Source organism: Amblyomma mixtum, chromosome 4 (assembly GCF_055824585.1).
Source record: "Amblyomma mixtum isolate Tamu chromosome 4, ASM5582458v1, whole genome shotgun sequence".
NCBI lineage: Eukaryota > Metazoa > Arthropoda > Arachnida > Ixodida > Ixodidae > Amblyomma > Amblyomma mixtum.
In genome coordinates, this window is record NC_143015.1 from 157,320,770 (window position 1) to 157,345,279 (window position 24,510).

The 24,510-nt window shown below is 48.9% G+C and overlaps 1 long non-coding RNA gene across 1 annotated transcript; it reads left to right on the forward strand.

Moving 5' to 3' along the window:
• The first annotated feature begins 568 nt into the window (after positions 1-568).
• On the forward strand, positions 569-24,023 carry LOC149348926 (uncharacterized). Its single transcript, XR_016292305.1, has 3 exons — positions 569-745; positions 15,782-15,899; positions 23,883-24,023. It is a non-coding gene; the product is annotated as an uncharacterized LOC149348926 (long non-coding RNA).
• Positions 24,024-24,510: the final 487 nt, after the last annotated feature.

A 24,510-nucleotide genomic window follows, 5' to 3' on the forward strand; every position in this document is an offset into this window, starting at 1 on the left:
TCCTCGCAGGAATTGGAAACGCTTGCAACGGCCACAAAGGGCTCCAAACAAACGCTTCGTGACATCGCCACCGCGTAGGTCCTACGTCGGATTGAAGACCAATGCAATACGCATATCTAGCATCCAACCGCGCGGCTTACATAGCACCTTCGAATCGACGCACTTTATCCATTCATAGGCAAGTATCCTGGATCCAACCAGGCGGCTTGCACTGGTCTTGGAACCACTTGCTTACAACTGCCCGAAAACACCGTGACTGCCGCCCAAGGAGCTGCCGCCGCTACCTTGAAAGCGGCCATTTTTACTGTTGACGGAAGTGACGTCGTGTCACGTGATCGCACTTCTGGGCGCCGTCTGCTCCAGTGCGTCTACAGGATATGGTTTGGCAATACGCAACCCGGCCAGCGCCAGGAAACTCCCTTATCGCAGCAGCGCTTCCCCTCTCTCACTCCACACGTTTCGAATGGCCCCGCGCTGCTGCGGGTAAACATTGCGAAAGGGCAAGCTATTGTGCGCACTCACGACACGTATCGAGAAAGAAAGGAGAACATTCCGTTCTGAGTACGGCTTGTTGTCTAAGCGCGGCTTGGTGGGAAGGGGGAGAGGAAGTATATGCGGCAGTTTCGCCGATAGCTGCGCTTTTCTCCGGCTGAAGCATTATTCGAAGCATACCTGTCGCACCCCCATTCGTTTCCCCTTCAGGCCCGAAGTGGAGAGTTGTCGCTTGGCGTCCGACGTAGCGACGGTAAGCCTCCTTTTTGACTCGGCATTACGTAGAGCAGCGTACGTTTGCTCTGTGCTACCATTGTTGCCCTAAACTTTAGAACGTTCATGATCGCGCAATGCGAAATAAAAAAAAAAATACGGACAAGCTAGGGGCGGAGAGGTACCGAACGCCCGATCGTGTTGTTTACCATCGCGATTGGAAGAAACGCGAGCAAAACTGAACCGAGGCGCTCCGCTGTTAGCATTTCTTTTCATCACGTTTTAGAGCGCAGCTCTTTGGCGTCCGTTCCTGGGTTTCGCGTCGTCGTCGGCGTCGGCCTCGTAACCAGCTCCGCCCCCCTTTCATCCCCCCAGCGCTAGCAGCGACCGACTGATACCGCTGGATGCCGCTGACGCCGCTAGAGAGTCAAGATAACGTGACTGCATAGAACACCGTCGCCGCCATGCAGAAAGAGGAGGAAAGGGTCCCCCCCCCCCTGTTCTTGTGTGGCGGATAGGGTGCTCTTCAGTTGCCGACGCGCCGGTTGCCGACGCGCAGTTGTCGACGCGCCGACGATTACGTTACTTTACGTTCTGTGATAGCGCCGACGCGCAGTTGTCGACGCGCCGACGATTACGTTACTTTACGTTCTGTGATAGCGCCGACGATTACGTTACTTTACGTTCTGTGATAGCGCATACATGTGTTGCTCGATTTCTTTGCCTCAATCTATCGAAAAGGTGAAACAGCTTATTTGCTGCGCTCAAATTTCGCATTAGGAAGTAACGTAATCGTCGGTATTTTTTTTTACTTCGGTGACAGCAAGAAGACGCTAGAGTCGTCCGTGTCTCCATTCTAGGACGAATTGAATTGAATTGGTTTTTGAGGAAAGGAAATGGCGCAGTATCTGTCTCACATATCTCGGCGGACACCTGAACCGCGCCGTAAGGGAAAGGACGAAAGTGAGAGTGAAAGAAGAGAGAGAGAAAGAGGTGCCGTAGTGAAGGTCTCCGGAATAATTTCGACCACCTGGGGATCTTTAACGTGCGCTGACATCGCACAGCACACGGGCGCCTCTTGCGTTTCGCCTCCATCGAAACGCGGCCGCCGCGGTCGGGTTCGAACCAGGGTGATTAAGTAAAGCTATCGCGTCACACCCTTAATGCGGAGCCTATGTGACCCCTGCAAGTGTCCCCGGACCACGAGTCCGGTCCTTCGCAAGCGGTTCTGAGCAGCAGCAGCATGAAATATCGCCACACACGCGATAAAACAATAAAATCCCTCTTTCGCGTTTATACGTGCACATAACAGACATAAGCGTCAATAGGTTACAAACGAATGTTTACGACCTGCAAGATTTATTAAAGGGCTTAATTTTCGGGAGGCTCTTCCCGAAGAAACCGCACCATCATTTCTTAAACTTTCCTGATCATGATCACCCGCATGATCACCCGCATCACCAACAGGCGACATGGCATGCGTGAAGAGGACACACTCAAACTAGTCAGAAGCCTTGTAGTTAGTAGAATCACGTACAGCCTACCCTACCAGTGCCTCAACAAAAACGAAATACAACAAGCGGATGCCCTGCTACGCAAAGCGTATAAGACAGCGCTCCGACTTCCGCGCAACACGTCAACCGAAAAACTCATGGCCCTGGGATTACATAACACCTTTGAGGAGCTACGAGAGGCGCAGCTTGAGTCGCAAAAACTCAGGCTGTTGCAGACAACGACTGGAAGAGCGCTCCTGCAGAGGCTCGGATACCGCGAGCAGATGCGAGAAATGACGAGGACGGCAACGATCCCCGACGAGCTTCGCAAGACCCTCAAGGTAGCGCCAATACCAAAAAACATGGATCCCAACCTCCATCGAGGCAGAAGAGAAGCGAGGGCCGACTTCATCGAAAGAACATACGCTCCTCAAGCCACGACCGTGTATGCAGACGCGTCTTGGAGAGGAGGAGACACCAAAATCGCTGGGGCGGCGGTGGTCGATTCGTCTTTACGCGAAATGACCAGCGCGTCTCTCCGAGGCTGCACAGCTGCAGAGTCCGAGGAAGTAGCCGTTGCTCTAGCGGTGGCGGAGGGCTATAGAACCGGGCGGTCGCTAACAATACTCACCGACTCTCAAACAGCCTGCCGAAATTACATGAATGGCAGGATAGGTCGTCACGCGCTCCGTATACTCCTCGCAGCGAGCGACAGAATTAAAAACCAGGAAGAACAAAGCGACAAGATCCCACACAAAATTGTGTGGGTACCGGGGCACACGGGGGTGGCAGGGAACCAAGAGGCCGACAGGATAGCTCGAGGATACATTACTTTCCGAGCATCCGATGAGCCCGCGGAACTCGCGCCAGCACCCAGGGATTACTCGGCCATACTACAAAACTACAGAGGCAGAAGATTGCGGTATCCCCCACCGCACAAATCTCTCAGCAGAGAGGAAGCTGTCACTTGGAGACAATTACAAACAGGCTCTTTCCCAAACCTACATATACTAAACAAAATGCACCCTACCATATACGCGGACAAATGTCCCTGGTGCGACGGAAAACCTACTCTCTATCACATCACATGGGCCTGCCAAAAGATAGACGTGGTCCCCAAAATACAAAACCCGAGTGCGGAGCAGTGGGAGACTCTGCTGTCCAGCGACCGCTGTGAAGACCAAGAAGGTCTGGTACAGCGAGCTCAACGGGCGGCAGTGGCCAGCGGAGCCCTGGACTGAGGGCAACCGACCACTGATTAGAGGCGGACGACTTCGACAGAGAAGACTCCTGGGGGTAAAATCAAGGAGAAAACGTCTCTGAAGATGCTCCCAAACCGCAGGAAAAAGGACTAGAGTAAAATAAAGTTTTTCCTTCCTTCCTTCCTTAAACTTTCCTCCTAGATGCTGGGAGGAACATGTTTCAATGGTAATATTCTTGACCTGCCACCCAATATTCACCCTTGTGCTGGAGACCGACCTGCGTCCGCGCAGGAAGCACTTCTTTCGGTCATGGCACATTCAACAGACGCGAGACAATGCTCACCGCTCCCTTGGAACCCTTCCCCCCTCTACATCCCCGGTTGCGTATACGCCAACTGCAGCCTGTACAGCCACAAGGCTAGAAACCACGGTGAATTGATCACGGTGACTGAAGATTGTCACAACGTCTTACCTGAAAGGGATAATAAATCCCTAAGTAATGCTTAAAAGTCTATACGAACCTATTGTTACTAACCATGTAATATTTAGTTTAATTTCAAAACTGATATTCCAGCGCTCTGAATGATCTGTGTAAAAGTATGCAGAAAATCTTTTTAAAATATTAAACGGCGTTAAATGCCACTAAGCATCACGATTTGCGACCTAAAAGGCAAAAAAATTAAAAAATGTAATAAAAAAAGAACTATAAAATTACAGCACAGAGAGCGGAGTCGAACGGCGGACCTTCCATACGCAACACGTGCCTGTAATTCACTGCGCCATAGCGGCGACGTCAAGCCGTCGTTCTCAATGAATATTTATAACCAGCCTTAATGGTGGCTGCTACCTGCCGGTGGGCGGCGCTGTCATCACTGGCTGTACCGGCTGCATTTGGCGAACACGCTCCCCGGTTTATGATCAGTGACCCGGCGGCTAACTATAGGGGAAAGCCAAGCTGCGACTCACCCGTAGTCACACCTGCTGAAGAAACCACGTAGGTTCCGAAACGTCGTGTTTCCTTAATATTAGAGCGGGAGCTCTACTCCTCGGGATATAACTTCCGATTTCGATGTGGGTGAGACAGTGACCTTCAATTCCTCACAAGGTCAAAGCGAACTTATCTGCGTGGTGGTGTGGCCCAAGCTACGGTAGTATGGTCATGTGACTATGAGCATATGGTACCTGACCTTGACCTTGACATTTGATCTGAGACAGCGGGCACCATATCGACAATGACCTTCAATACCTCACAAGGTCAAATGGAACTTAACTGCATGGTGTTATGGCCCAAGCTATTGTAATGCATTCATACTGTCATCCTACTCACGTCATCAAAGCGTATCAGCACTGAAGCAAGCCATGAATCTTCAACCTCTTGCTAAACGTAGAAAGTTCGCCCGGTTGTCATTATTTCACACCTTATACTATAGCGAAACGCCATTTTCCCGAAATCATATCTTTCCTGCACCTCATTGTTCAGCTCGCCTGGATCATGCGCATAAGGTACGTCCGATTTTCGCTCGCACACTAAAATATCAGAAGTCACCGCTGGTTTTGTCAATAAATGAATGGAACTCATTGCCATCCAGCATTGTCGGCCATACTGTATTATCATCTTTTCAAACAGCTTTACTAACATTTCTGAACACGGAAAATGCGTCATAGAGTGCTAGATGATTTATAGTGTCCGTGACTTTTTGGCGGTCCTTTTTTTGCTTTGCCATTTCTTGTGTGCTGAACAGCTCCGGAGCCTCTTTTGTGTGCCATTATATTTTTAGGTACTTATTTTGCCCTAATTATTACTCACTCGTTTGAACGTGTTGAATTTTGCGGTTTGAACGTGTTATACTGCACTTAACCAAATGTTACCCAAACTCTGCCTTCTGTATATTTACCATCATTTGTTGTGAGTTGATTTGTTATGTGTTCTTTCTTTTAATCATTCCCCCCCCCCTATGTAATGCCCTCTTCTGGGTCTTTAGGGTAAATAAATAAATAAATATGACCACGTGATCAAATGACTAAGGCCATTGGGTACCTGAACTTGACCTTTGACCTTGACCTTGATGTTTGATTTGAGGCAGTGGGCACCACATCTACAATTACCTTCAGTGCCTCGCAAGGTCAAACCGAACTTGACTCCGTGGTGTTATGGCTCAAGCTATGGTACTATGACCATGCGACCAAATGATTTCTGACCACTAAGTACCTGACCATAACCTTGACCCGGACATTTGACTCGAGACTGTGGAGACTATGCCTAACAGAGCTTTTGCTCGTATAACTAGATTCAAGCCACGTTAAAACCCAGCCATTTTTTATTGCAGTTCTCTTCTGACGTAAATTAAATTCCTTTCTCAACTAGACAAACCTATGTCGAATGCTTTCTTTTGATTCATTCGTTAAGCATCAGATGATTCACTCTTCAAGCAAGAAATTTAGCACTTCGAAGCGTTACTTCCGACCTGGAAACGCACGCATATACGTGGCGATGGCTTCGAGAGAGATAAGCTGTTGTTTGCTGCACCTGTTCCCAAGCCTGCGGCTTTTGCGCTTATCGGAGTGAGTTGAAAGCATGGGGAGCGGGCGCTGGCCAGTGCTAAAGTTCCGCCATCGGCTGCGGCTGTCTCGACGATTCCGCTTGAAGTGCTATACGTGGTCGCATGCAGCATGACTTCAATCGTCGTAAAACGAGCAACCTTTCGTGCTGTGAACGATACCATGGACGTCAGGGAATGTAACGAAAGGTATGAAAAACTATTCTAATTTGGCCACGTACGTTCTTGATGTCAATCAAACCCAACAATTCTGGACAAAAGCATTTTGTAGCGAAAGCTACACTAGGCTAGAGGAAGCGCGTTTCGAGATACCTGTCAAAGGCCACTTCTGCGCATGCGCCGTTACCATGGCAACCAGTACCATGGCAACTATGGCGCCGCAGCCACTGCGCGTCGCGCTGCGCAGCTGGAATAAAAGCCGGAAGCGATGCCCTCGCTCCTCGGACGCGCACCATAGAAGAAGGAGAGCGGTCATTTTCATCACGGCAGCAGTACAGGCTGCGTGAAATTGAGTCTCCCGATCCAGAAGTGGTCGCACGGTACAAGGCCGGCCGACAACGTGAAAACGAGGCGAGAAAGGCTAAGCGGACGGCCGAGACGCCCGAAGAACGAGAGGAATGTCTCGCGAAGAGACGCCGCCAAGCTGCTGTACGACAACGACGGCGTGTCGCTGCCGAAATGTCATTAGACGAAACTGCTTTCGCTGCGTATGTCCTGGACCAGTTGAGCTAAGCAACTGCCAAGGTTTCGAGGGGAAACCATTTATGAACGGAATTTTTTATACACTGGAAGATTTCACTCTAACAATCAAAATAACTGCACAGATCATCCGACGGCAGTCTTGCTTTTTTTTTTCTACTAACATTTCTTCTATAGTCAAAAGCGCTCCCCGCTGCTTTTCTATGGCAGTTTTAATTGTTCAGTGCGACTGATGGAAACACTTTAATGGGATAATTTTGCTATATATCAGAAAAATGGACCATTACCTTCAATATTGCATAATAGTATCTAACAGTTTCCCAAGTTTCTAAATTTTTCTCTCATAATGTTGAACATGTAATAAAGGTGGGCCCTGATCAGAGCGACCTTACGGCAAGCCAGCGCGAACCGGGAGGCGTCATCTGGTAGAGAGGTGGCCGTGATTACTTGTGTTTAGCGCCTTAACGAGACAACAAACAGAGACATAGCTGACGTGTACAAGACAGGTTAGCCGCGCGCTCTTTTTAACTTCAGTATCCCGAAAGCATCCCGCAATACGGGATGCATTCGTGTTTTTTATATGGTAGGCAGTTTTTTCCGAAGATCCGAAATTCGCTTAGACTTCTGAATCTGCGCTTATTTTTTCATTTATCGCGAAAAAAATACACTTAGGTGTCAAAATAGCCATGGGCGTCGATACAGTACAAGGACGTCAGAACAGCCACGGACGTCGATATAGTATGTGGAAGTTTCGTTTTCGTATTGCTATAGAGGCTAGAAGTTTTGACTAGTGTCGTGAGCAGGCGCCCTCGCCAGCCGCCGCGCCGAAACCTGTTTCGATGCTAGCGTAGGTGGCGCTGTTCGCGGCAGGCGGGTTAGGCGAGCCGAGAAGACCGATGCCGCCGCCGCAGCTCCTCGTGTCGCTCGTCGAGTCTTTCTCGTTTGTTTCCGCTTCGCTCACTTCGTTTCTGATTGCCTGGCATGTTTGTGCGCAACGCATGACAACGCATTTGATAAAATGCGTGTCTACCTAGCCTTCAAGCAGTTCAGCGATGAGGTTTTGAAAGGACTTTTTTTTTTTACAAGGATAAGCTCGACAAAATTTTCCATACTACTGAGCCAACAGAAGGATTGGTGAAGCTCATGGAACGCTTGATATTTGTCATGGCATCAAGGGTGCCCTCCAAAGGGCTTCGCCCAGAGTAAGCAAGTGCGAGCTTTCTGAAGAATTTTTAGCTTTTTTGAATGAATGGGAACGGTACGCCGCTCAGCACGGCGATGGATTTCTCAGTGCAGGGACTGCCCTCGGACTTCGTGTGACGCTGAAAAGCACACTGTCACTTATGATTTATGTGACGCGTCATCACTATAAAATACAAATATCTCCTGACAGCCAATTTGATCCACGACAAATTCGAGAATTTATTTGGAATTGTAAGACAATCATTCGGCTGCAATGACCACCTTTCCAGAACAATTTTTGCTTATAGTAAATAACCTTGCCTTCTACAACTTGGCAAGGTCGCCAAGGAATGGAAATTCACCAGCTGAGGTTGTGAGTTCTCTTGATGTAAGGAAAGAAAAGGTGGCACAGATAACGAGCCTAATCGATGATCTCTTGGACTAGGGAAATCTCGCACATGCTTCAGCAGTGCTGCAAGAGCAGGACAGCATGTTTGACCATAAAGGCGGCGTAGAAAAGAAGAGTGACTGCCGACTCACTTTTTATATGTCGCTGGCTGCGTTGTCAGGAAATCACTGAAAATATTCCCGTGCCCCTTCGCATGTGCATCTTGGCTATCTTGCCCCTAGAGGCTGATGAAAATGCGAATGCCTCACTGACGAGGCAGGATGACCATGGAGGTTTGGTGAACGCTTCAAAGCGCATTGAAGTGCTAATAACTGCACTAGAAAATGCATTCACTGCCTTTTTCAGCAGAAACAAGCTGCATATGCTGGTAGCATGATGTCTTTTTTACATTTTTTACAAGGGCGTGAACTCCAAGAAATTGGCTCCAGCGAACACTCCCGCGCTCTTACAAGGGATATGAATAAGTTTTATGTATTGACAAGGTAGCATTTTTTACTAAGGCAATGAGCAAAGATAAGGCGTCCAATAGCGGGAAGCAAAAGCTGCTCGAGGCGGTGCCAATGAAACTGCGTCAGTGAAATGTTCCTGTAAACAAAAATTCCGTTAATGTGTTCTGTTCCCTTATTTATGTGATTATATTAATGTATTCGGAGCTGTAACGACCATCCGCGAGTGGTGCCTTCCACACGTGAGGCCGTAATTTCGCTCGGTCGCTATACGAGGCAAGCTCAAACTCTTGGATAACGAGCCTTTCTTGTTTTTGCGCATGTCGTGTTGTGCTCGTTCCTTTCCCTTCGTCGTTGTCTTGCTGCACACCTTTTCTTTATTCCTTTTTCCGCGAAAATGGGTCAACCAAAGCATAGAAGAGCAAAAATATAACTGCTCGCGGCTTCAACAGGCTGTGTCCACCTGAAGAAGTAGCTTCGAAAGTGGTTTGCTGAGAATACCGCTTCTGACCGATGCCGCATGCCCCGCAGAACATATGGACACTCGTATTATATTTTATGCTTTGGCCAGACGAATGTCACAGCCGTCACAGCGAGATGCGCGCAGCGAAACGCGTTTCCCGGCATTGCTGCCGAGCGCGCGCACAACACACCTGCCAGCGGCAGCGCCATCTGTGAGCCGTCATTGCAAATCATTTCCACTGCGCCCGCGCGTTCACGACACTAGTCAAACCTTCTAGCCTCTATAGTATTGCTTCATTGCGGGTTGCCTCAGTGATCTCAAAGTTTTTATGCGAAGCATATTGCTAGAGCTACCACTCACGCCGTCGCCGTGGGACCCCCACGTGACACCGTGACGTCAAACCACGTGACACCGTGACGTCACACCACGTGACACCGTGACGTCACACCACGTGACATCGGATGAGAGAGCCGGCCTCCACCTCGCGCCGTCGCCGTGGGACCCCTAGCCGTCACACCCGCGCATTCCCGCGCATTTCGAACGCGCGTTCACACTCGGTGTAGGTGAAACGCTCGCTCCACCGGGCAGGCGGACGCGGCTTCCGTGGCAATCCAGGCGCTCACCCAACGCGCGTATCGGGGTTAGTCGGCGTTCCGCTGTAGCCATGCCGTTGTCTTCCCCCACGACGAAGGCTTCTAGTGGTTGTATTAAAATGACCAAGTATTCAACCAAGGAAAGCCATGTATTACCAAGCCTAGCCACTAATATGCTTCGCATTCCCCAGGCTTAGCCAAGCTGAGCCTCAGCAATTTTTCCTTCGTTCTTGGTGGAGACTGGGTCGAGAATGTCCGCCTTCAGCTGCAACATGACGTCTTGTGCGGAGAGGTGCTTCCTAAAGCCAAACGTGGTCTCCGGAAACATATCCTCTTTCTCGAGGTGGTCACTGAGTCGTATTTGTAGCACGATCCTTTCAAACCATTTCCGCAAGCACGAGGTCACCGAGATTGGTCTGAGGTTTTTGACATGAGGGCGTTTAGTGGGCTTGGGTAGGGTGACCATCTCCGCGTGTTTTCGTTCTCGAGGAATTTGGCCGCAGTTCCAGATTTTGCTAAAGTACTTCGTCATTTCTCTGATGCACTTAAATTTTAAGGCGAAAGCTTTGAATGCCTCATCGTTGTCGGCGGAGGGTTGTCAGGAGATGGGTCACGATTTTCGAGTCAGACCAGAAAAATATCTTTGTGCACGATGGGATTCGAACCACCATCCTTCCGTTCCGCAGCCGAGGGTTCTAATGGCAACGATACTTCCTGCCAACGCGTATGTAATTCTCCTTGTCTAGTACGCTGGAGAGTGTTTGCAGAAAGGCGTCGAAACAGACGGATGCCTCCCAAACGCCCTCCAGTTTCTCCAGCATTTAAGATTCACAAAGAGTTGTGTACTTAATTAACACCTTAACCACACATCAGTGACACAAGCAGCAACACCGCGCTAAAGGTTTTCGCCTCACCGCACTTTAAGTCAACAAAGTGCCCCCCCCCCCCCGAATTTTTTTTCAGCCAGGTTGCGAATAACAGCTTTGGTGATTTGGTCACGCCTGGGGTCTGGGTTGTAGAGAGAACGGGTCGTTGCAAAGACCTGATCATCCTAAGGGAACGGAGTTTCGAGCTGCGGGTGGTCAGGACCTGTGTAATCTAGAAGGATGGTTTGGTTTATGGGGTTTAACGTCCCAAAGCGAATAAGGCTATGAGAGACGCCGTAGTGGAGGGCTCCGGAAATTTCGACCACCTGGGGTTCTTTAACGTGCACTGACATCGCACAGTACACGGGCCTCTAGAATTTCTCCTCCAAAGAAATTCTAGCCGCCGCGGCCGGGATCGAACCCGCGTCTTTCGGGTCAGCAGCCGAGCACCATAACCACTGAGCCACCGCGGCGGCTAATCTAGAAGGAGCGGGGACGCTGTCTTGTAGGAGGCGTATCGATTCCAGATCCGGTCGATTATCTCCGCATCCAATGCGAAGTCCTTGTGCTGATCCTCTCAAGTGGTTTGTTGTTCTCGGCGTTTGTTCTAGTGGGGTCGACGGGATACCTGATAAGGTTCCAGTTTAGGGCGTCGAACAAGTTTCCATTGAGGCCATCGCAAATTTGCCGCAACTTGCTGCTATTCAGCTCCCTGGCGTAAGCTTGGATTTTATGATTTAGCTGTGCGATGCGATTTTATTGGCGCCGGTTGTGATTTTGACGTTTAGACCATCGAGCGAGGGCCCGGCGGACTTCCCAACATGTTGAGGAGGTGGCGGTGTCTACTTGTGGAATTTTCGCGCTGGCCGGAATGTATTTTGTCGTTCAAAGACTTAGCGCCAAAACAAACTGCACACAGTAAAAAGATGACGCTTTTACTGTGTGCTGTCTGTTTTGGCGCTAAGTGTTGTTAAAGCGAAAGCCTTTAATTTCTCATACTGTCGTCCGTTAGCAGAGGGTGTCACACCTTTGGCCGCGTGTTAACTCGGGAACTAAAAAAAGATAGGAGAAAACGAATGGTTGCTTCAGATAGAGGAGGAAAAAATGAACCTATAAGCCACGTTTGATGACTGTAGAGTAAATAATTAATTAATTATAGTTAAAAATGTCAAAATTGCGTAGAAATAACGCGGACGTCGATAAAGCCATAGGAACGGTGTGACGTCCCATCCACCAGAAGTAGTCACGGCATAGTGAAAATTGTCACAGAATGGTCGGGAAAACGCCAGATTTGTGTCAAATTCGACGGAAAAATGTGTAATTAAGCATACTTAACACTTAAGATCCCCGAAAGATCTATAATTTAAGTATCGATATAGCCAAGGAAACGATGTAACGTCACATCCACCGGAAGTCGTCCCGGCATAGTGTCCTCGGCTTCCGCCTCTCAACACTTTAGTTGCCAAAGTGTCCTCGCAGTTTTTTTTTACGAAAATAGGCATCAACTAGCCCACCGACAAGTATTACTAATGGTATTTTTCTTTCATGCACTGCATCCATTTAGGATGCCCATGATAGGGTCAGGTGTTTCTTCTAGCCGAAAGTGATGCCAGTCCATGATTTTGGCTTTATTCACGTTGCGCTGGTACCATTCGGAGCCGATGACCACCTCGCAAACGTAATGATCGCTGCCGAAACGGAGACCCGTGTTGGTCCAAGTCCCGTCGAGGTCCGCCGTTGCAAAGGCCAGGTCTGTGCACGAGTCCCAATTGACGCTTTTACCCAGTCTAGTGGGTTGGCAGTAGTCGTTGAGTAGAGACAGATTGAGTTGTTCCTCTGTCTCCAGTAGGGCGGTATTGTCAAGGGCGCCCTACGTGCTGTGGGGTTCGTTGAAATTTCAACGCACCCCACAGCACGTAGGGCTGCTTGGGAACCCAGCGGGCACCAGAAGCCGTGATGAAGCTATTACTGAACGGCGCCTACAGCTGCATCGGAGGCGTCGGTGACGAGACGCAACAGTGCAGGCGTCGACCAGAGAGGGCACGAGCAGAGCGGCATCGAATGGTCTTCTTGATGGAGTGGAAGGTTGCTTCGGGGACTGGCGTCCACCCGAGAGGAGTGCGATGACCTTTGTGGTGATTTGAGGAGAATGGTGAAAGGTCGGGTATTGGGGACTATGTTGGGGAGGAAACGCCGGTGGAAGATTCGGAGGTGAATAGGAGGTCAATGAACTCTCGGAGCTGACGAAGCGACTCTGGGCGAGGGAAGTAGTGGACGGCGCGCACCTTACTGTCCAAGGGCCGAATTCGCACCGCTATCACGCGCTGGCCAAGGAACTGGATGCCGCTGACGGAGAAAGCACGCTTCGCCGGGTTGATGACGAGGCCATGGTCAACGAGTCGTGAAAATTGCAGGCGCAGCTGGGTGTTAGCATGCTTCTCAGGCAAGGAACTGGTAACCAGCAGATCATCGAAGTACGCGAACTCGGCACACCAATTTAATTGCTTTTGAAGCGGCGGGATCACCGTCATCTATGCTGGCGCCGGCTGCTGGAGACACGCCAGGAAAAAGAATGAAAGAGTTGACACCTGGTACTTTCTCTCTCTATCTCTTTCATCCAAACTCTTATCCCTTTTCAGTCCACGCCCTCCTTTGGGTAGAATCCACCGGTGTTGCTCTCCCGCGTGCTTTTCTTTTGCCTTTATGTGAATAGCAACCTCTGCCCCCCGATACCTGGGCGATCCCCCGGCAGTGTGGGTATGTGCCATCTTTTCAAAGGCTAACAACAACAAATACTCGTCCTGTTCGCCTCGTCTGTGTTTAGGCCCCGCTTAACTTGTAGGGGATCAAGCCTCCGTCTATTTACAGTGTGGTGACTCCGACATGATGGACGCGGACACGCCTACACGAGTTCGGTGCCCAGACTGCCGCTCATTGCACTGGCTACGGAGTTGCTATGGGAAGTAATTGTAATGTAACGTCATTACTGCTTGTGAGCTGTAGTTGGCAGTGCAATTTAGTTAGAGTTGCGATATTTTTAGTATAGTAATTGGTGAAGCAGTACAAATCTTTTTTAATGTAATTTTTCATGTATATGTGGGCCCTGTTTTTAGCTGAGGTTATGCTTCTAGTCACATGTATATTGCTTTAAAATTACTATTTTAAGGCTTGTAATAACTGCAGCCTTCACGTGACAACATTATTTCAAAAGAAAATGTACACTGTCAGTCAATATGTTAAAAAGTTTGATACCATGAAGCCGCCGCGCGAGCTATCACACTGGGTCATGATGTACTATCACTTTTGCGAAAGTATTTCTGGGTTTCAGATGTTGACCTGCACTTTGCTTTACACATAGCTGAGCGAGATGCTGCAACAGAGTGGCACGTAAGCTGCCAATGCTATCCATATCTCATATTATGGATAATTACGTAGTAGTTAGCATGTGTTCCACATATTTGGAAAGACCAATGGCCTGATGATACCATACGACTAATTGTATAATGATTTTGTTTTCTAGCGGTAATGTGTTTATACACTACCACTTTTATTTTCTGCTCCTACTAGTTAACCGTATTCCTCTTGAAAGAAGCGAAGAGTCACCAAAAGAAAGAAAAGCATAGGGGAATGTTTCTACCCCCTTTTTTGATGTTTGGTGTTGCTCAAGGTGAAATTAATAGCGTGATTATTTAATAGCTGAAAGGTAATTGATAAGAAAGTAGAAGAAAGATAACCACATGCCGCCAGTGGGATCCGAACCTACCACCTCGGAAGCCGTGGCTTTGGAATAACTTGTCGCTGTTCAATTCGCCACTGGCTTCTCGAACTAGGCTCCACAAAGCGGTTAGGCATATAAAGTTACTTGAAAAGGCGTACATTCGTCGAGTGCAACAAGAAATAAAAAAAATAGCCGCACATTCAAACCGAAGCCGCTCGCTTATACGCACAACTAAAAGCATCCGCGTCTTTGTTGGTTCTTATTTTAACGATTTATTTAAGGCAGCATACATGTGACTGAAAAGTGTGTTTGGAAGGTGAAGTTTCCGTCTACGCTGCCTCTTCCCGTTATGCCAGAGAGAGGTAGAAAAAATCTGGAGCGGACGCTTAATCTCTGCCTTAAGGATATGACGCGATAGAGTTAATGCCCCTATAGACCTTATGCAAAAGTGCTGCCATCTACCGGAAGAAAACCGAAACAAGCAAGCGACGCCATGTTGGGGGCTTGTGGTCATGGAGTGAACATAGTTGCTTGGTGCGGACCGTGTACGATCGCTTTACTTTAAGTTTTTATTTTTATTTTATTTTAAGTTTTTTATTTTAAGAGCTTTTGGTGGCTTTCGTCTTTTCTTCGGGCATGGAGAATGCAGACACGGATGGTACAGCCGTGACAGTTAGCCTCCTGCGCCCACTAGCTACTATGTTCCTCAGGAAGTCATTTTCTGTGAAATGCTTTGAGCAGATGCGGGCAGTCGCAATGTTCAACGGGGAATCTCTCTTTATGACGATTAGCCATGCTTTGCGCATGTTCAGCTTATCTGGGATGCAGTGGAAAGACACCTGCAAAATAAAAACGCACAGTAAAATATGCTGCATAACTGCAAATAATTTTTTTCTGCATTTGGCTCTTAGCTAAACAGCTTGTTTACATTGGAACTAAGAAGAGATTTTGTAGTTATGTTCTTCTGAAAACTGCTGCTTAATGGACAATTGCAAGATAACTGCAAGTGAGGTTAATTATCCGAAATAAGTCAGAACAACAATTAGTCGAGCATTAGGGACGATACGTTATGAGCTGTTTTCAAATTTACATAAAGCCTAAAATGCCTGGTGACAGCATAGCCACCTAGTGGCTACGGCGTTGTGCTGCTGAGCCGAAGGACGTGGGTTCGATCCCGGCTGCGGCAGCCGTTTTTCTGATGGAGGCGAAAAACGAAAACGCCAGTATATCGAAGTTTCGGCACAGGTTACAGATCCCCAGGCAGTCAACATTAAAAACGCCAGTATATCGAAGTTTCGGCACAGGTTACAGATCCCCAGGCAGTCAACATTAATCCGATGCCCTCCACTACTGCGCGCCTCATAGCCCAGGTGTAGCTTCGGCGCGTAAAAATAATAATAATAAAGACGACCTGTACATCTGTGTTGCTCGCATTTATGCTCCCCAGGATACGTATTCGGCAAAGTGATCGCCCGACCATGACTGGCGACGCTGCACTGTGGGTCATACCTTGGAAAATACGATCTTCACAAAATACGCGACGATCGAGCAGCCGACCACGAACGGTAAATGATCGATTTACGCTGCCTAGAAGGTTGACACCCAACTGCGCGGGAACGCGGACGTGCTCTGCATGGGCTCCGTGAATCGTCAGTGTTCTTGACCGGAAAACCCCAGTTTAATGCAAAGTGTTCATTGGATGTGTTCCGTGAAGTTACGAGGACCATCTGGACACCAATTTTATCTCTGTGAGTAGAATATTTTTCCACTTACGGGACATTGAAATCTTGAGGCGGCGAGAGCCACGCTACACCTAACGCCGACGTAGCGTCGGCCGTGGCCGAAGCAGGAGACGCATGGGCTTCGCTGGCCCTACCGGGGCTGAGCAGCCTCGACGGCGGCATGGCATCAGCATCGACTGCGGCACATACTACGGCCCCGGTTATTGAAAATAACCCGGGTACGGACCAGCCCCAAGCCATGGAGCTTGCAAGCACCAACAACGCTGGAGCTACGAGGGGACCGCAAGAACAACCAAGAGTCTACCCAGTCAACGAGACCCCGTGGCGAGTGATGAAGGAATTAGTGGAGCGCAGAGCCCAGAAGGATAGGAAAGCTACCGGTCAGGCAAGTACACCTTCGGAGGCAAACAAGACTCCAGTGGGAACGAGCGAGCCACAGCAGCAGAAACCTGGGACGCCGGGACCGAACGCCATGGTCCCGAACGCGCCACCGGCGTCCGCTGCAAACAACCAACTGAAGACACTCCCTGGTAACAGGCGAGATTTCGTACAGCTCCCGAAAGGAGGATACAAAATCGTATTCCGACCGAAGAGCCACAACCTAAGAGTGGGAGATTTCAAGCCCAGCGATTACATACAAGCCCTGGTGAAGGAATGCAACCTGGTATACATCGGCGACATGCTTGTCGCGGTGAAAGCCATCTCAAACATAATAATAGTCCGGACGCCAGATGGCGCGAAGGCAGAAGCTCTGCAAAAGACGAGGAAGTTGTGCCTCGGAGACAAACAATTCGAGTTCAATGCATACTGCTCCACGGCGGAGGGAACTGTCCGGGGTGTGGTGCATGGAGTGATGGCCGGCACCACGCAAGAAGTCCTAATGAACCACATCCAAGTAGCAACGCCGGGAATTCGTGCAGTCTACGCAAGAATGCTCGGCAAGTCAGAGTCAGCGCTCATCGCGTTCGACGGACCGAGGTTGCCCAAGACAGTCGCAGTGATGGGAGGACTGTACAGAGTTTACCCTTACCAACCTACGAAGCAGGTGTGCTTCAGATGCCACCTGCAGGGGCACCGATCAGACGTCTGCCCAGAACCAGAACCCATTCCGCAGTGTCTTAGATGCAAACGTGCCAACGTCGACGGACACGAGTGTGGGGAGCCCAAGTGTGAGTGGTGCGGCGAAGCTCACGCCACGGGCGATATAGGATGTAAGAGACGTCTCAAGCGGAAAGGCCAGCAGAACCAGCAAGGCAAGAAAAAAGAAAGCAGTTACCACGGTGGCCACAGGCCGCGGTGGTTCGACAGCGAAGAAGCCGAAACGAAAGAAAAGAACGGATCTTCGAGATCTGCGTCTCGGAACAGGCGCGGCGGCAGCAGAAGCCGAACGCCGTTCTTCAAAGAGAGAGACTTTCCGGGGTTAGCAGACGCGAGAACCACCGACCACGGTGGCGACAACGCCTGGGTTCGAGGGAATGCTCATGGCGCTTCCGCATCTAAACAGAAGACCAAGCAGTCCAAGAAGGTGAGTCAGTCTGGGAGCGAGCCTCCAGTCTATCCCACTGCTCTAGACTATTCGATACAGGCTAGATTTGAAGCTCTAGAAAAAACAAACAGGGAACTTAGAGAGGAAAATGAACGACTAAAAAGGAGGCTCTCGTTTATAGAACAGCGACAACAAAGAGAAGAAAATGATACAAACCGAGGAAAAGTACACGGAGTACAATCGCCCACGACGAAAACAAGCACGCAGGGGCCAGCAGCCGTACAACCGCAAGTAAGGGAAGAAATAGATGCTACTATACCACTACACCAAATACAGGAGCAACAGAAAACAGTCTTGACGACGCTGGAACAAATCATGAGCAGACTGAACGCGACCGATCAGAGATTGGCAGAACTGTTCAGGAGACAAAACAAGAGAGCACCGGAACAGGTCGACCTAAACGAAAGCGCGAAGATCTTCGCGGCGCAGCAGTAGTGTCACATCATGGCTAACGCAGAAGAAAAATTTACAATATGGCAATGGAACTGTAGAGGATTTAGAAAAAAAACCGATTTCAACATACATGTAATGCAGCATAAACACCCTCCTACTGTAATAGCGCTGCAAGAAACTAACACTTCGCCGAAGATAGTCGGCTACGACACCATAGTAGATGAAAGATTTAAAAAAGTGGCCATTTTATGTCAGAAGGGGGTCACTACGCACAAGCACACGACACCAGAAGAAGATATAGAACACCTTTTAATAGAGGTAATACCTAAGAAGCGCGGGGAGAAGAGCCTATTCGTACTTAACATATATTCACCACCGCGCAAGAAGAGACATGACTTCAGAGAAATCATTAGAGCGGTGATCGGCCTGGTAAAACAAAACCACCTTGTGATTGTGGGAGATTTCAATGCTCCGCACAAAGAGTGGGGCTACAAGATGAATACAAAGAAAGGAAAAACCATCCTAGATGGAGTGGACATGCACGGGCTGGAAATCGTTACCGATAGCAGATACCCTACTAGGGTCGGAAACAGCGTTTCAAGAGACACTAGCCCTGATTTGACCATCATAGGAAATATCCTAGACTACGAATGGTCTAACACCGGGGAGCAGTTCGGAAGTGACCACTACGTAATTCAAACTCAAATTAAACTTACAAGGTTCAGCACAATCCAGAGAAAGACAAGAATCACAGATTGGAAAAAATTCCGTGAACAGTTGGAGAATGAAGCCGGAAGAACTGCGATAACGGACATCGAAAAGTGGACCAAACGACTACGGGAGGTCCACAGAGACAATACTACGGAGCTAGAGGTCACCGATGAATTTCCACGTGCGGATAAACGATTGCTACATCTTTGGGAGGCTCGTAGGGGGCTGACGAAAAGATGGAAGAAACAAAAACATAACAGGAAATTGAGACTCAGAATAGCTCAAATCAATAAGGAGATAGAAGACCACACTGCAAACTTACTTAGAGATAATTGGCACCAAATTTGCAATGAACTAAACGGCAACTTGGGTAGCGCTAAAACATGGGCGCTGCTCAGGCACCTCATAGACCCGACAAAATCGAAAAGAGAAAACAGCAAAACGATAGAACGTATCACGCACAATTTTCAGGGAACGGACGCCCAGATTACAGATTTTCTTTGGTCCAGGTACGTCGGAAGCACGCAGGTGCCACCCTGCACCATGGTATATTCAGGGACAAGGAACTCGAAGCTGGATGAACCGATAAAAGACTACGAGGTATACGCGGCTGCCAGGTCATTCACAAGGAACACAACACCGGGAAAAGATCAAGTAACAAATGCAATGATCAGAAACCTCAGTGATGACCAAATCGAAAGCCTGACTGGACTAATCAACGAGCACTGGGAAAGGGGCACGGTCCCGGCGGAGTGGAAACACGCTGAGATTATCGTGATACCTAAACCAGGGAAAACACCCAGTTTGGAGAACCTTAGGCCCATTTCCCTAACTTCATGCCTCGGTAAACTATATGAGAAAGTGGTCAAGACTAGACTGAGCATTTACATGGAGGACAACGGTCTGTTTCCGGATACCATGTTCGGGTTCAGAACGGGGCTCTCCACGCAAGACGTGATGCTCCAGTTAAGAGACACGGTACTAAAACAAATATCGGGCACTCGAGAAGGCGTAATCTTGGCCGTAGACCTCAAGGGGGCCTTCGACAACATCGGCCACAATGCCATTCTCACAGAACTCTCGGCAACAAACTGTGGGGAGAGGATCTTCGCATACGCAAAGGCCTTCCTGTCTAACAGAACAGCAACGATCGGCATCAACAACATAAGGTCAGAAAAGAAGACGACGCCAAACAGAGGGACGCCACAAGGATCCATCATCTCACCTCTGCTCTTTAACATAGCAATGATTGGATTAACTAGGAGACTGAAAAACATCAAAGATGTCGAACATTCAGTTTATGCGGACGACATCACAGTGTGGACGACAAAAGGATCGACGGGAAACAAGCAAGAAATATTGCAAAGAGCGGCGGATGAGATCGGTCAATTTGCTCTCTTTAGCGGCATGCAGTGTTCCCCAGAAAAATCAGAATTTATTAGACTTCACAAAAATACAGAGGACAGGGGAACGATAGAATTAGAGATAGATGGACAACCCGTAAGGAGGACAAATAAGCTTCGCATCTTGGGAATGTGGCTGCAGGAGAAAGGCAAACGGGACCATACCATCCAGCTCTTGGAACACTCCACGAAACAGATATGCAGGATGTTAAGCCGGATTACGAACAAGAGAAAAGGGGTGAAGGAGCGAGATGCGTTACGGATCACTTCTGCGCTCATCATACCGAGGATGACGTACGCGCTTCCGTACCTACAACCTAACAAAGGGGAAAAGAACAAAATGGAAACATGCATCAGAAGGGCGTATAAGCAAGCTTTAGGCGTCATGACCTGCGCCTCGACAGAGAAGCTGATGAACATGGGGGTGTACGGCACGTATGAGGAGCACAGCGAAACCATGCTCAGATTTCAAATGGAAAGACTTAAAAGAACAGCCGCTGGCCGCGCACTACTGGTCAAGCTAGGATACCCGGCAGAAGACGAGGGCGAAGACAAGACAGACATTGACAGCCAAATTAGGAGCACTTTCTTGGTTAAACCAGTGCCCAGAAACATGGACCCCAAGAACCACGAAGGAAGACGGGCGGCGAGATCATTGGAGTTGGACAGGTTCCTAAAGAAAAAACAGATGGCTCTGTATGTTGACGCGTCCAAGTACAGAACGAAGGAAAACGCTAGGGCGGTAGCAGTAGTGAACGCCAATGGGAATATAGTTACTGGTGCATCAGTGCGCACAAGGACAACACAAGCAGCGGAAGAGATCGCCATAGCTCTAGCCCTGACTGAAGCCAATCGGCAGGGACTGAGTTACTGGATAGCGACGGATTCTCAGGCTGCAGCAAGGGCATACAGAGATGGAAGGATCGGCCGAAAAGCCGCGAGTATCCTCTTCGAACAAAAACAACACAGACATGGATCAAACAACACAAGCATTCAACACACCATCATTTGGGTCCCTGACACTGGGGTTGAGGGAAATCTCATGGCAGACACCGTTGTCCGAGGGTTCACGAACCGGAGGGCGGGTTTGCCGGTCGAACCCTTCAGCACGCCAGAATCTTACGGGGAGGCAATGAAGGCGTTGTTGGGAGCGCGCAAGAAGTACTCGGCTCCGGCGGATATCCTCGACAGAGAGCAGGCCACCACGCTCAGACGACTACAAACAGACACCTACCCAAGCAGAGCCATGTATCACAAAATGTGGCCGAACAGATACGCGAAAGAGTGCGTGTGGTGTGGGGGCTACGCCACAACGTACCACGCCACCTGGGGCTGCGAAAAAAGCCCTTTACTACCAAAGGTAAATAGCCCTAGTCTAGAGCAGTGGGAGGCCCTCCTGGCTGACTCCGACCCGAGCACACAGCTTATGCTGGTGACGAGGGCCAAGGCAGCGGCGGAGGCCAACGGGATCCTGGACTAGGGAATACCGACCACTGAAGCTCCACATCTATCTATCCCCATCCCCCTACTCCCTAACTCTTCCTTTTGAAAAAAAAAAAAAATAAATGTTTTCACTACTACTACTACTACGCTGCCTACTACGTGCGCAAGTCACTGACACGGGCTACGCGAATGTCCGTTGCGGATCCGTTCGCCTGTGACGCTTCCCAAATTTAAGATTGCATAAGTCTTGCATAAAAGCAAACCGAAGGTTCAGGATAAAAAAAAACGGGCACATGAACCCGAGCGGCAGACACAAAACTAATACCGCGTGAGAAACTACTAGCTGACCGACGCAGTGCGCCGTAACTGCTAGCAGGCAGGAGCGCTCCTCGGCAAATACAAGATGAGCAAACATCCGACTTATTAGCCTTTTTAGTTCTGTAAATGTTATTTGTGTGGCGACTTCGTCTACGATCTGATTGTTAACTCTCGAAAAGCACTCGACACCCGCAAGAGGCTTCCTGCTGCCTCGCATCGTGCTCCAGGCGCGAAATAAAAAAAAGTGCACGAAGCTAGCACTCTTACCTTGTTTCCTTGGTTATCCGTGAGTCCTCTTTGTGTACAGCAAGGTACAGAGTAATATTTGGGCATCTTGGACGACGATAAACGCCAGCGTGCGCGTCGCTATTCCCGCACTGCCATATAATGCGGTATCCGTAAGCCCCCAACATGGCGGAAACGCGCGCGGTCAACGCAAGGGGGCGCCAGTTTTTGCATAAGGTCTATACCCTTATAAAAATGGTCTATAGACAGTCTATAGACTTCTTATTGACTCTATTGACTTCCTATAGATATTGCTTTTTGTCTATTCATAGTCTATAGACTATAGACAAAAGTATCCTAAAAGTGTATGGCCATTTATCTATAGATTGTCTATGGCATTTGTATTGCCTATAGACTGTTCTCTAGGATTTGTCTATAGACAGTCTATAGACTTTATAGACAGACATCTATAGACGCTCTATAGACTGCCTAAAACTTCATTTGCAAGGGTATGCGGAACTGGTTATTCCCAATTTTAAATTAACATGCCCCTGGTAGTCCTCATACCACTCCTGGCGCAATGCTGCAGCGTTTAAGGAATGTGCCACTGTCCTGCGACTGCAGGTGCTGCCATCTATGGGTGTTATGGGACCCAAGTTGCTCTTCCCGAGCAACCTCTCGCGATTAACCTTTAATTTTACTGCCACCTGCCAGGTTGGCTAGTTTGCTCTCAATTCGATGGGTAGGTTGTGATGACGCCACAAGGTCACGTGACCTAGCCTGCCCACCCAGGTTGCTGCTCCGGGGTCACGTGAGTGCCTGAGCCACCCTATTTATCGCGCACACCCCCAACAACGCCCTCACCGGATATTTTTCTTAACTGGGCATTTAACGCTATCGCATTAACAAATACTGGCCTTATGTTCCTGCGTATCGCAATGGCAGATACACCAGTAACTAATTACGTTACATTTGTAACCTTTTGTAATCTAGAAAGCTCAGCGTGTGCAGTATTTTCCGTCCCGGAAAGCGCTTGTTGCTGCCGCCGCCGCCGATATGTAATTCCTTTGTGGGCGCAAGTCAGCGAAAGAAACAGTTTATTTCAATGCCACTTCATTCTGCTCGCCCGGCGTCTACGCAGTTGTCACCAACACGTAACAATATTGAATATACACGTCTAAAGTCCCATTCTTGTTCGCACTAGCTCTTGTAACGGCACCGTCATCATTCTGTGCTGCGTCTCTCATAGGAGTCTCGACGGATGAAATTTTAATAACAGTGTTATGTCAATAATGTGTTACTCAATTTCTTTTTAACGAGACAGCGTTAAGGAGTTCGTGACGCAGAAAATCGGGCGTCGCCGTCGGCGTCGTTCACCGTGAACGAAATATTCACGAAAAATCCCGAGAGAAGCAATCTAGAGACTGCAGGGGGGCCACCTGGGTCACGTGACCTTGTGACGTCGTCACAGCCTGCCCAGCGCTCTGTGAGGAAACTTACCACAGTGGCAGGTGGGAGTTGAATTAACTAGTGGTCGCTGAAGGTTGCTCGGTAGGAGCAACTTACTTGGGTCAGACAAGTCCGACTCAGTGGCAGCACCTGGTAGTCTTGTAGGCCAGAACAGTCTTGTAGAAATACGACCTTTCTATTACCCTAATAAATTTGCTCGTACATTTTTAATCAGAGCGTATTTCTCCGTCTGTGCACCAAGCCCATTCAAGTCCAGAGGATTACTTCGCCTAATTCTTTTTAACCTGGCAAATGCAGCTATGGAAAAACCTTTATACTCAGACGGAAGTCAAGAGTCTGGCTCGACGCAGCCTCGGCGCGGCCTATCACAAAGTCCAAGACGGCGAAGCGCTGGACCAATAAGCCCCCGAACTCGATCCACAAACTCCTCCCCGCCTCAACAAGGTATTTTTTGCTTCCAGCACCCATCACATTTGGGCTGCTTGACTGGCCAAGTGTGGTGCGCGATATCTTCCAAACCACCCGCAGTTATCCTCCAAACATCCTCCAAACCATCCGCAGCAAAACCTGTTCGACAGCCAACCCAAGCCAATTATGGACTCAGCTTTCAGATCGCATAGGGCACAATCGGGAAAAGGTAGAATTGGAGCAACGACAAAATCTGATCCAACGACTAAAACAGCAACATCTCAGTGAAATATGAGGACGTATCGATCAGTACACAGCTGAGTGAACAGCACGCGTTCAATGTGAAGGTTCTTATTTAACAGCACGACAGCCTCCTAGTGCGGCCAGGAAGATTTGGATTCTTGACAAAACCGAAACGAACAATGGTTAAGTTAGAGACTCAGTCCACAAGCATGCGTGTAGATCGTTGTAAACAAATTCGAGGGGGAATTACTATGTGCATCTGCTTCTACAGGCA